This window comes from Dasypus novemcinctus, chromosome 2, assembly GCF_030445035.2.
Source record: "Dasypus novemcinctus isolate mDasNov1 chromosome 2, mDasNov1.1.hap2, whole genome shotgun sequence".
Taxonomy (NCBI): domain Eukaryota; kingdom Metazoa; phylum Chordata; class Mammalia; order Cingulata; family Dasypodidae; genus Dasypus; species Dasypus novemcinctus.
The window spans coordinates 97,433,262-97,445,427 of NC_080674.1; the positions used below are offsets into that span (position 1 = coordinate 97,433,262).

At 38.1% G+C, this 12,166-nt stretch overlaps 1 protein-coding gene across 12 annotated transcripts in view; it reads right to left on the bottom strand.

Annotated features, from left to right (window-relative positions):
* Positions 1–12,166, bottom strand: part of MCTP1 (multiple C2 and transmembrane domain containing 1) — a 568,532-nt gene that overhangs the window by 9,804 nt on the left and 546,562 nt on the right. The gene's annotated exons all lie outside the window — the stretch shown is intronic.

A 12,166-nucleotide genomic window follows, 5' to 3' on the forward strand; every position in this document is an offset into this window, starting at 1 on the left:
AGATGGAGGAGGAAGGATAACCAGCATCAGAGACCTATGATGCTAAAAAGGTGGCTGCAAAGCAGGAGACAGGAACATTTCAGGTGGGGATGGGAGAGAAGGCATGGCAGATGATGACCAGGGCAGTTCTTCAAATACTCAAACCTGGAATGGGGAGGTAGTGCTACCTGTACTGACCCTGGGCCCATCATGACTTCTCATTCTGCTCCCAGTTTCTTGACCCCACTATCTATAGACCTGTGTTTGGTCATAGCTACAGATAACGTCTTCAGCAGAGAGTGCTGGGAGCAAATGAGAAGAGCTGTGAGCAAGGAAAACTGCAAATGACAGCATCAGCTGAAATCCACTAAGGGGACATTTCCCAGGTGGTATCGTAGGTAGCTAAGACACACAATAAGCCAGCCCCCTTCTTACGCAGGGAGTGGTGTGGCTCAAGCAGTCGAGCTCCCATCTCCCACATGGGAGGTCCTGGTGCCCCCTGGAAAAAAACAAAACAAGCAAAACAAACAGAAAAACCAACTCAGGGGAGCCAGTGTGGCTCAGTGGTTGAGTGCCAGCTTCCCACATACAAGGTCCCGCAAAAAAAAAAAAAAAAAAAGAATAACTGTCAAATACTTTATACAGTAGTATATACTATAATAGGGTTCTAATGTACCTTTTTTCCCCCTCTTTGTACTCAGTTTTTCATTTTAAAACTTCTGCTGAATTTAAGCAAAGCTGGTGTACTTCAGAGAATGGGTGGGTGGTATTATATACGAAGCACCCAGAAAGTGGTGTGGGCCTAAGGGAAGTGTGCATATTTTGTAATTTTAGACCTAGGGTAAGAAATAGTGGTGGCCTATCACGATTGAAAATTCTGCTTAGTAGCCTGGCATCACAGGCACTTTCCTAGGCTGTTTGGTGGAGCCCATCCAACCCTGATTCCATGACTCCATTCCTCCATGCCAGCTTAAATTTCTATGGAAATGTAAATCCAATTTCATTACTCTAACTTCTTTTGAAAACTTGCAAACTGTGCCAGAACACTTGAGACCTCATGTGGCAGTCAGTGCTTGCTTAAAGCAGCCAGGAAGCTAGAATAATAATGTCATCATAATGCACATTTACATCTCATTTCAGAAGAGTCTAAAGCATTTTATGCTGTGAACACTTGGCCGGGGCTGGCATCTTGCCACCTTCAAACCAAGGGCAAATGAATGGCAGGTGCATGCATCCTCCAAGGACAACAGGATTCACTGGGACCAAGGACATGGGGGCTAGTTTTTGGTGTTTTTTTGTTTTTTGTTTTTGGAGGTACTAGGAATTGAACCCAGGACCTCATACATGAGAAGCAAGTGCGCAACCACTGAGCTACATCCACTCCCCAGGCTAGATTTATAATTTGATCTTTTTTTAAAAAAAGATTTATTTTATTGTTTATTTCCCCCCCCCCCCCATTGTCTGCTCTCTCTGTCCATTCGCTGTGTGTTCTGTGTCTGCTTGTATTCTTGTCAGCAGCACGGGGAATCTGTCTCTTTTTGTTGCGTCATCTTGCTGCTCAGCTCTCCATGTGTGCGGCACCACTCCTGGGTGGGCTGCGCTTTTTTCACATGGGGCAGCTCAATGTGGGGCACACTCCTTGTGCATGGGGCTCCCCTACACCGGGGACACCCGTGTGGCACAGCACTCCTTGAGCACTGCAGTGCAGCATGTTGGCCAGCTCTATAATTTGATCTTTAGTATAGAGCCTCCATTGTAAATTTAATTCCCATGGGAGATCATTCTACATTAGTCATCTTGCCTATGCCAAACAGATTTTAGGGAAATGAGGTAGATGAGATGTGTAAAGCTCAATATCAGTGTAGGGGAAAATCAGCTATTCTTGGGTTTTCCAATATCTTCACAAGTTACCCTTCATTTGCCATTGCAGACATAGGTGTATCAATTTCTTTTCTCTTGCTCCAATAATAAAACAAAATGCATGAATTCAATCATGCAATTGAACACTGTGGAATAGAGCTAATAACCAGTGGTTTCTTCCAGTTTCTTTCATAACTCCAAAGTTTGGTCTAGTCTAAAATTCACGTGGCCTTTAGTGTTTTCCTCTCAAGCACTAGTCAAGTTCAGTTGTGTCTGTTAAGTGAAGTGCTTTTATAAATATTTTTATACATGCACAATAAAATTGGGATCAAAGCATGCTGGTTGTACAAAGAAAATCCATTGAAAATAGTATCAACATTCAAAATTATGATGGGAAAATATTTCATGATACTAATAAAATATATAAAATATTTGGGCATAACTTTAAGAAATACACAGAATCTATATGAAGAAAGTAGAAATACCATGCTTCTGTACTGGAATACTGAATACTATTAAGAATTTATTTTGGGAAGTGGATGTGGCTCAAGCAATTGGGTTCCCGCCTACCACATGGGAAGTCCCGGGTTCAGTTCCTGGTGTCTCCTGGAGAATGCAAGCTGGCACGACTGGTTGGGGTGGCAAGATGAACAACAAGATCACAAAATAAAGAGATAGAGGAGAGGCAATGAGACACAACAAACCACTTGAGGTGGCTCAAGTGATCGAGTGCCTCTCTCCCACATGGAAGGCCCCAGGTTCAGTTCCTAGTGCCTTCTAAAGAGAAGACGAGCAAATGACAAATGGACACAGAGCAGACAGTAACCTCAAACAACAAGGGAGCATACATATTTTTTTAAATTTATTTTTCATTTGAACATACAGGTTTCATGCAACTTCAAGCAAATCCTAACAGGTTCAGAGTGGAATGAAATGGAAAAAATTGGATTGTGTCTAAAATTTGCTTAGAAGAAAAAAAGAGAAGATACAGCCATGAAACTTTTGCAAAAAAGAAAAAATTAGAATGCATTTATTATACCAGATATCTAATTAAAATATGAACTATGCATTGAAAGTGAGATTGGCATATAATAAGGCATCATTATAAATCCATCAAAGAAGGAAGAAATATGTTACTGAGCAATTGTGTTAACTATTTTGGGAAAACCTTGTTAGAACCTTCCTCAAATGATTCTCGAATCTATTTGATAGCTCAAATTCACCTTAATTTCTACCTCAAAAAGCCCCAAATATATTCTATACATTTAGATTAATTTAAAAGCAAAATATGAATCGTAAAAACAAGAAAATATAGATAAGTCTTGGAATACAGACCACACAAACAGTAACAGAAATCACAAAGGAAAATAATACATAGCGATGGTTACATAAAATTTAAAACTTTGTCAATAATGAACAAAATGATGATGATGGACAACTCCCATCTACAACTGCAAGCAAAACAAGTTCCTTCCATCTGCCCCATAAGAGCTAAGCCGTCTCTCAAGCTGAAGCTGAGTGGGCATCACCATCCCCAAATCCTCAAGGTTGAGGAGCAAACAAACCTAAGGGGGGAATGCAGCTATGGACAAAGTAAACTTATTGTGATAATGGAAGAACATGTAACATTAACATAATGATAATGGTTACCAGAGGTTCTGAAGGGTGAGAGGAACAATAGGTGGAGCATAGGGCATTAGAATTAAGTGTAAACCACAATAGACCTTGGTTAATTAGACCTTGGTTAGTAGCAATGCTTCAATATTTATTCATCAATTGTAACAAGTGTACCACATTTTTGTAAGATATTATTAATAGGGGAAGATATGGGAGGGAGAGTGAATGGGGTATATGGGAATCCTTTATACTTTCGATGTAACTTTTCTGTAATTTAAAACCTCTTTAAAAATGAAGTTTTTTATATGGAAAAAAAACTTGTAAAAGACAAACGAGAAAAAATGTCAAGAATAATGACAAATGAAAGGATATTTCCAACATATATTCAGTAAACATCTGAAAAAACTAATAGTGATTTAGTTTATAATACCAAAAAAGACAGAGAGAAAACTGCTAACATGTTGGGTGGAAGGCACATACAGTTGATAGACTATTAAAAGTTCACAAAATATTTAATGACAAGGAAAAACACTTAAAACCTAACAAAGTGAAAAAGGCAGGAACTAAATGTAATGCGACATATTCCTAACTTATAATATTTTAAAAATGGGTAAGTTGCTAAAAAGATGAAGGATATGTGTCAGAGTACTCTAGGTAATAGAAGTTTATCTTGGGAAGCAGACTTGGCCCAGTGGTTAGGGCGTCCCTCTACCACGTGGTAGGTCCATGGTTCAAACCCAGGGCCTCCTTGACCCGTGTGCAGCTGGCCCATGTGCAGTGCTGATGCGCGCAAGGAGTGCTGTGCCACGCAGGGGTGTCCCCCGCGTAGGGGAGCCCCACGCACTAGGAGTGCGCCCCGTAAGGAGAGCTGCCCAGTTTGAAAGAAAGTGCAGCCTGCCCAGGAATGGTGCCGCACACACGGAGAGCTGACTCAACAAGATGACGCAACAAAAAGAAACACAGATTCCCATGCCACTGACAACAACAGTAGGGACAAAGACGACGCAGCAAACAGACACAGAGAACAGACAACTGGGGTGGGAGGGGGGGAAGGGGAGAGAAATAAATCTAAAAAAAAAAGTTTATCTTTTTCCTCATAACTTCCTGTAATATGCAAATTCTTTTTAATGATTGTGCTTTACTTTTATAATGAGAATATTTCCCTGATTCTTCTCCAAAATTATTAAAGGAAGATGGGTTAGAGGAAATAAATGAATTGGTATTCATTGAACAGGTTTACTGTGATTTATTTACTTTTTCCAAATGTATTTTTTTATACTTTTATAAACTAAAATTATTTTTGGAAAGAATATAAACAGGCACTAAACACTGTAAAGTGCTTTCCATATAGCTCATTTCAACCTCGCAACCATCCTTCAAGGTAAATCTTTTTGTCCACTTTATAGAAGAGGACACAGGCTCAAGGGTAAATCCCAGAGGTTGGACTGGAAATGATGGGACAACTCCAGGGCCTGTATTCTCTGTAAATTATCATGTGACCTTTCTATTCTATTCAGGAAAGTTCCAATTCCTACCCAGAATCCCTGTGAGATAAATAAAAAAGAAAAGAAACACTTAATAAGTTGCAATCTAGATACATGCTTTAACCTTGTTTCCATTGTGAATTTCATTATGCAGCTAAAATCTTCAGCAAGAAAATCAAATCTGAAATTTTGACCTTAAAGGTGGGAAACTGAAGTTGTATTAGAAACCACCAGGTCTAATTCCAGTAATGAAGTGTGCAAAAATATGCACACAAAATAAGATGGTTTGTAATGTTGGCATAGTTTTGTAAAGCAAATACTTTGCGGTAAATATCTTTAAAATCTCTTTCATCATATTCTATATTCTTCCACTGTGGTCTCCAACCAATGAAGTAATTACTCTTTATATACAGTATATGACCCAAAACTGCAACAGGTAATGGAATTGCTTTGTGTTGGATTGCAATATTTCACTTTTTTCACTGATGTTCAATACTTTATTAGTAGAGGATAAATTGGTACATTTCTTTTATTGTTGTGTTTGCTTCCCTTTATAAACCAACTTGGATGAAAAGAAATATCATAGGGTAGTTAATCATCCAAAGGCTTAGGAATGACACTCATTTTTAAAAAGAATGCATTATTAAGGTTTCCTTTGAAAATATAAAAAATTACCTATAAACAGTTATAACTATAAATCTGAGAACATGTGAGATTCATATTGCACTATTTCTAATGATTTTATAGATTTTTAAAAATCTTGCTTATTAGATTTTTAATAGTCCAAGGCACCAATAACTACAAAACTTAAAATACAGTGATTCTCTAATACACACCTATTTTTCTATGACATACCACAGGAGAAAGAGTCTTCCAAGAAGTATCTTACTTCCTACCTCTGAGACATTTAGGAAAATCTAAAGTCCTAAAGAATCAATGTGTCAAATTCATTAGAAGGGAGTATACCTTACAGATTTGGAGAATCTTATTTGTTGACTATCAAACCAAAATGACAGATCCTCCCATCCACTGATCCTCTTCTGAATGGAGCGCATAAGTTGAAGTGAAGGCATCAGGGGAATGTATTCCGGGACCAGTTCCTCCTGGCCACCTGCTTCTTGCCACAGTCATTAATGTTATTTAGTGTCCCTGCCAAACTGATCATTGTTAGCCCTGTTGACTTCATTGAAAATGAGTCTGTTGAACCCTGTGCGGTACTGATCACAGTTAAAAGGTACACAGAGCAGAGCAGTTGTAGCTTGGTAGCTGAGCACATGCTTTCCATGTATGATGTCCCGGGTTTGGGCCAAATATTTTTGTTGGAAGACTAATATTTCACTTTCTAGGAGGGGAGGGTATCTTAAGAATGAAAGGGGTAGCTATGAGCTCACATAAAATGGGACTTCACCAGCAAACCAAGGCACAAAGTCACACAATTACATGGAGGAAACACTCAAATTTATATACCGTCTACTCCAAGGGTTAATCTTGCACATAGTTTTGCTTTTCCTTTAAACTCTTGCTATATAATCCCTTGGCAAAAGGTGAGTGATAAGGTTGATATTTGCTATGAGATACACTTTAAAAATATATATATAGTTTATTATTGACTACTGCTGTCACATATATGAAATATACAAGAACCTGAAATATATTTCATGTGATTTTTTTTCTGTACTAATGATAGTTTTGGTGTACAGCTTTCTCTGTTTATTCAGCAAAATGCCCTGTGAAACAGATTTCCTCTCAGATCTATAATCTATGCAAAACATATTAGGTATGAGGAATATTAGATATGTGTGGATAAACACACATGAAGAAACGAACCAGTGTTTTCTCTGTGACAATGTTCCTTCTTTTTCAGATATAGAAAACTACGTTTCAGCTCAAATCTAGAATACTGACATTCTCACAGAGCAGCTTGGTAGCTCAGTCCCTTGGCTACTCAGTCTTGACTAGAAGTCTCACTCATTTCTTACTGTATCAAATCTCACCCAATTTACTTGGTGTCTTGGCCATTTTCCTGATATTAGTCTTAAAAATGGGAACTTTAAGACCCTGAAGGATTCTGAGAGAGATTTAAGGCTAAGAGGACAGATGGACTACATTTAACCAGATAGTGTATTTTCGTGTTTAAAAAAAATTTCTCAAATCATCTCCATTTCAGGGTTTTGAGGAGGACTAAATTAAATAAGATAATACATGTAAAGCTCCTAGTACCTGGTACAAATATTATTGTCTAAAAGTAGTAATAAAATTACAGATACAATTCTTTATTTAAAAGAATTTAAATTTGTTTTGCTTATATTAAAAACAAAATTGACATATTAAAAAGAATTCTCAAGTGTATGAAAACTTGTGTGTATGTTTAACTTTGTTCCACATAACTTAATGTTAACTTGTCCGATTCTAGTTTAGAAAATGGTGATTGATTCTTTGTTATGCTGAAAAGATCTCTTTTTCCCTCCCATTCTGACTTTGCAACATTGTTGTTTTTGTTTGTTTTTGCAGAATGAGCATTTACCTGGTCCTAATTTTTTTACTTCCTCTGTTGCAATAAGGCTGTATGGTTTCAGTACTCATTTTCTACAATGCGATTTGTAATAGCTTTTAGGTATGCTTTCCCTCTGTTAGCTTAGTGTTGTACATTTACAAATAATTTTAAAGATGATTGTAAAGTGACAAGAATTTGGAGAGAAATGTCTCCTGGGCTAGGCGGTATAAATAGGCATTTCTTAATGGCAACTGGCTCTCCTAGGAGTTATGATGGAAGCCAGGAAGTAAAGAATGGAAGGAAAAGAAAGGATTAAGAGAGAAAGAAAGAGATATAGTAGAAAGGAAGGGAGTTGGGGAGGAGGATAGAAGATGAGAGGGAAAAGAGAGGGGGGAGGGGAGCAAGATGGGAAAAGGAAACTTGGAGAAGAGACTCCAATCCACAGGAGGAGAAGGAACCAGAGAGATGTGGAGAGAATACGAGGAAGGAAAAGAAAACACCTTGGTTCAGAAATAAAAAGTGACATAAAGCCAAGATAAAAAACAAAGCTTCCTAACCATGTTAACTTCTAATTAAACAAAAATAATATTTGTAAAAGGCTGTAAAGAAAATATTTAATTTCCACGTAAATAAACCTCAGAGAACACACCCAGGGATGCAGATGTGTCTGCTGACAGAAGCCAATTTCCTGGAGCCAAATTTCTTGCTCAGACCCCTCATCATGTAGGCCCTGAGGGAGTTAAAAATCTTCCTAGTCCTAATGATTTAAGAAAACCCCAGATATCCTTGCCAACAGTTAGGCCATGTACCTTCTAGAGAGTGGCCTTACCGATCGCCACATCTCAGTTCTTTGTCCCAAGATCTCCTTTGAGATGGACTCAAGAGAAGGGCGGATGAGGCCTAGCTCCAGGCTGACCTTGACAGAGGCTAAAACTGGAGACTGCAGTTACGAAACTAGAGAAGAAAATAAGTGACAGAGGTTACTTTCACTCACTATAGTACAATGAAGGGGTAGAGATACGAATTTGCAGGCCTCACGGGGGTTTTCTGTAAAGTCAAAATGAAGCCATTGTGGAAAGGTTTTGAAAATGTGAAAACCCATTTAGGGTTAAGGTGGCCTTGAACAAGTTTTTGCATGCCCTTAGACCTCACTTAAAAAAAAAAAAAAGGTTAGCTAAAATGTGCCCTAAACTCTCTTCTGGTTACTATTTAGCCATTTTAAATACCAAGTAACAAGGGCCTTCAAAGAGCCTCTGCCCATACAAAGTCATTTGAAAGCTTATTTGAAGAAATTGCTGGTGGGTGGAATTTCAGCAGGTGAGACTTGCCTGTCAGTACCAAACAGAAGCGCCACACTTGTTTATGAATCCAAATAAATGCTGTGTTAGTTTTATCGTCCCAACTTCTAACGAAAAAGTTACGTGCATGTGTTTTGCAAAACCTGTTTTGAAGTTATTCATTTTCAAATGTGTGCTTAATGGTTAAAGTTCAAATGCAGAACTGGAAAAGACAATGTGAGAACATAAAAAAGCAGTGTGCAGGCCCTCTCTAACTCTAGATGAACATAATCTTATTTTAGAAGATGACTAGATATCTGGCTGTCTACCGCTACTGCTGAATGTGGTTCAAACCCCCTCCATCATCTCCTTAGCTAAACGATTTTGCTCAATTTACTTGACTTCAACTATAACATGAGGATAATAACAGAAGCTACCTCTGCGATGGTTATACAATTAGTTTAATCCATTTAAAATCTCACCAATGTCTGGAAGATAGGATGTGCTCAATAAATATGAATACTACTAACAATTTGATGAGACTGAAAAGTGAAATGCTACAAAACTTTTAAATGTTAAAAAGGTTTATTAAATCTTAAGAGGGCAAAATTTTCTCCCTTATTTGTGCTATATCTCAAGAATAAATTGTTTGTATAACTTCTTCCTCACCTATATCATTGCATACAATCCTAACATACAAGGCGATAGGTATAATTCTCATTTCCTACATGAGGACACTGAAGATGGGTTGCCTAAAGACACACCTGAAACTTTCACCCCAACATATGCTCTTTCTCTTTTGGTTCTTTCAGCCATATTTGTTCTCACCTGAGATATGGGATATGAAAAATGACCTGAGCCAAAATTTCACGTGCACGGTGTTTCCTGCACACTGGAAGCTGTACGCTCTGCTCAAGGCAATGCTGGTCCTACTAAGGCAAGACACACACCACCTTTTATCGTATGACTTCACCTGTCCTTAGGCAGTAAAAATCCCCACTGAAATGCGTGCTTGATTCTTCAACAGGCCTCATGACTGAATCAGGGGAAGCATTCATTATACAATATTAACACCAGCTCTCTTGCCAATCTATTAAGTAATACAATTTTTAATCAAAGATTCCTTTTATTATATGTACAAAAGAGCATATATATATATGACGGTGTGGGACTCTCAAAGATTTTTTTTTTTCCTTAAATACACTTGTTATGAAAGTAAAGCACTTTATAAAGCATTTTTAGTTGATCTTCCCACTGAGATATGAAGTGGCAGGGGCAGGTAGTTGCCCTGTGCTGTGGATAAAGAGACTGAAGGCTGGAGAAGCTAAGATCTCACTACTAGTAAAAGGGTTCCCGGGACTGTGAAAGTCTTATAACTGAAACTGGGCTCCTTTCAGGTCACTGTCAAAAAGCAGTCAAATCACATATGGTATTTTTGTACTACATTGTTTTATATACTTAAACTTGACTCTTCCCAAAACTAACCTTGAGTTATAATCAAATTGTGTGGGAAAAGAATCATATTAGTATTACAAAAACAGTGCTCTTTGTGACATCTCCAAAACCAAGTAAGGGTTACTTTGTGAAATCCGGAGGCTATTTTTCTTTACAAATATTTTACAAGACAATCTTGTACCTTACTTTAAAAGCACATCTGTTGTAAATTACTCCCTTATAGAAAGAGAGAGAATCACCATCCCTTCTCCCCATCTGAGCTTAAAAGAGATTTGTTGACATATTCTGAGGCCGGCATAGACAAAACAGCACAGGAAAGAGGAGGCGGTCAGCAGGACCAGGGTTCGCTTTGCTTAAACTAATTCCACATGCCCCGTGAACCATTAGCTGTTTTTTATTTCCTGCTCTAAAGATCTGTAGTGAAAATAATCTGGGGTTGGGAAAAGCTGTACTTATTTTCCCCCCCAACAAGATGCTATGTTACCAAACAGAACATATGAGCCACCTTCAGCAAACCTAGTCTTCAATAATCCATTTTTCAAACACTACTGGTATTTCCTTTCCAAAGATAGACTGTGACTGGAATCAATTTCATCATTTGTATGGTTACAATTGCCAAGTTTCTGGAAATAATCGCCATTTAAATACTGGATAATATTTTTTATATGAAGCTAACAACAGTTTTATTGTTGTATAATTTTCATGATTTGTTTGTTTGCTGTAAGTTTTCAGTCTTCTGAGAGCATGATGTTGGGAGCTGGGGAAAGGAAAGAGTCTTAAGAACAAATCAGGAAAAAAACAATGTTGAAATTGTGTTAATGGCCAAGCCAGGAAATTAGGATTAGGAAAAAAAAAAAAGATCAATTGGTTCCACTCTTTTGGGCTTTTCTCCTCAGTTTCCCTATAATCTGTATAATATGATGTCACTGTCATCATAGATCTATTTAGATCTTGGCATAATGTGCGAAATCAAGGATAGAACTGAGAACTCAATTGTCTCCCTTAAGATGACAATAGGGCTCTTCGATGAAAATCAAAAAGGCCAAGGTGATGTCAGTACAAATAAAGGGCCAGGCAAATTTGGAGAGCACCAGGCCATCTTCCTTTATTGATGCCATATGCAGCACATACCTAGACAGCAACCTCACGCTCCCCGGGCTGCTGCTGCTGCTATCGGGGGTGGCCTCTCCCTTAAAACGCCTTCCTTGCTGCAGACTGAACCACTAAAACCAGCTCTTTCTGATGTCATCCTGGAAGAAAACACCAAAGGCCTACTTCATTTAGCTAATGGCACTGTTGTGTTGGTCTTTCAGTTTATTTGGGGGTGGAGGTGGAGGGATGAAGGAGGTAGAAAAGGGAAAAAACAAAAACCATGAGAATTGATTAGAAAAACATGTCAAATTCTTACACTGGGGACAGCCTGTAGTTTAATAGAATGAAATAAGTCCTTTAGAAATGCTAGTTTATGAATCTGCATTTAAAATAAAAGTAGGATGGATGTTGATGAAGGCTATGATGCACTTTCCTGGGCATATCCTTATCAGGCAAACAGATGCTGCAGGTTTGAATCTTGGTTATGCATTTTCCAAGCTGTGTGACCTTGTGTAGGTTACTTAACCTTTCTGATACTCAATTTCCACATCAGTAGAATACAGATAATACCTGTTATATAATACTGTTCTGGGAACAGAATGCAATCACATGTGTAAAGCAACTGGCCCATTAGTAGATATTAAATATATTTTAGTTTCCTTATCCCCACTGACTTCCTGCCAGAGTGAAACATTTTCCGTTTTCTACCCAATTTCTCTTTTTTGATTATTGTATTAATATTAGTCCACTAAAGAGGTGCTGATGCAAAGTACCAGAAATCTGTTGGCATTTGTAAAGGATAACTGGAAAATCTATATAAAAAGGGTAAAGGGAAATCTGTTGGCATTTATTCGGGGTAGAAGCTTACAGTCACAAGGCCATAAAGCCTAAGTGCCTTCCCTCACCAA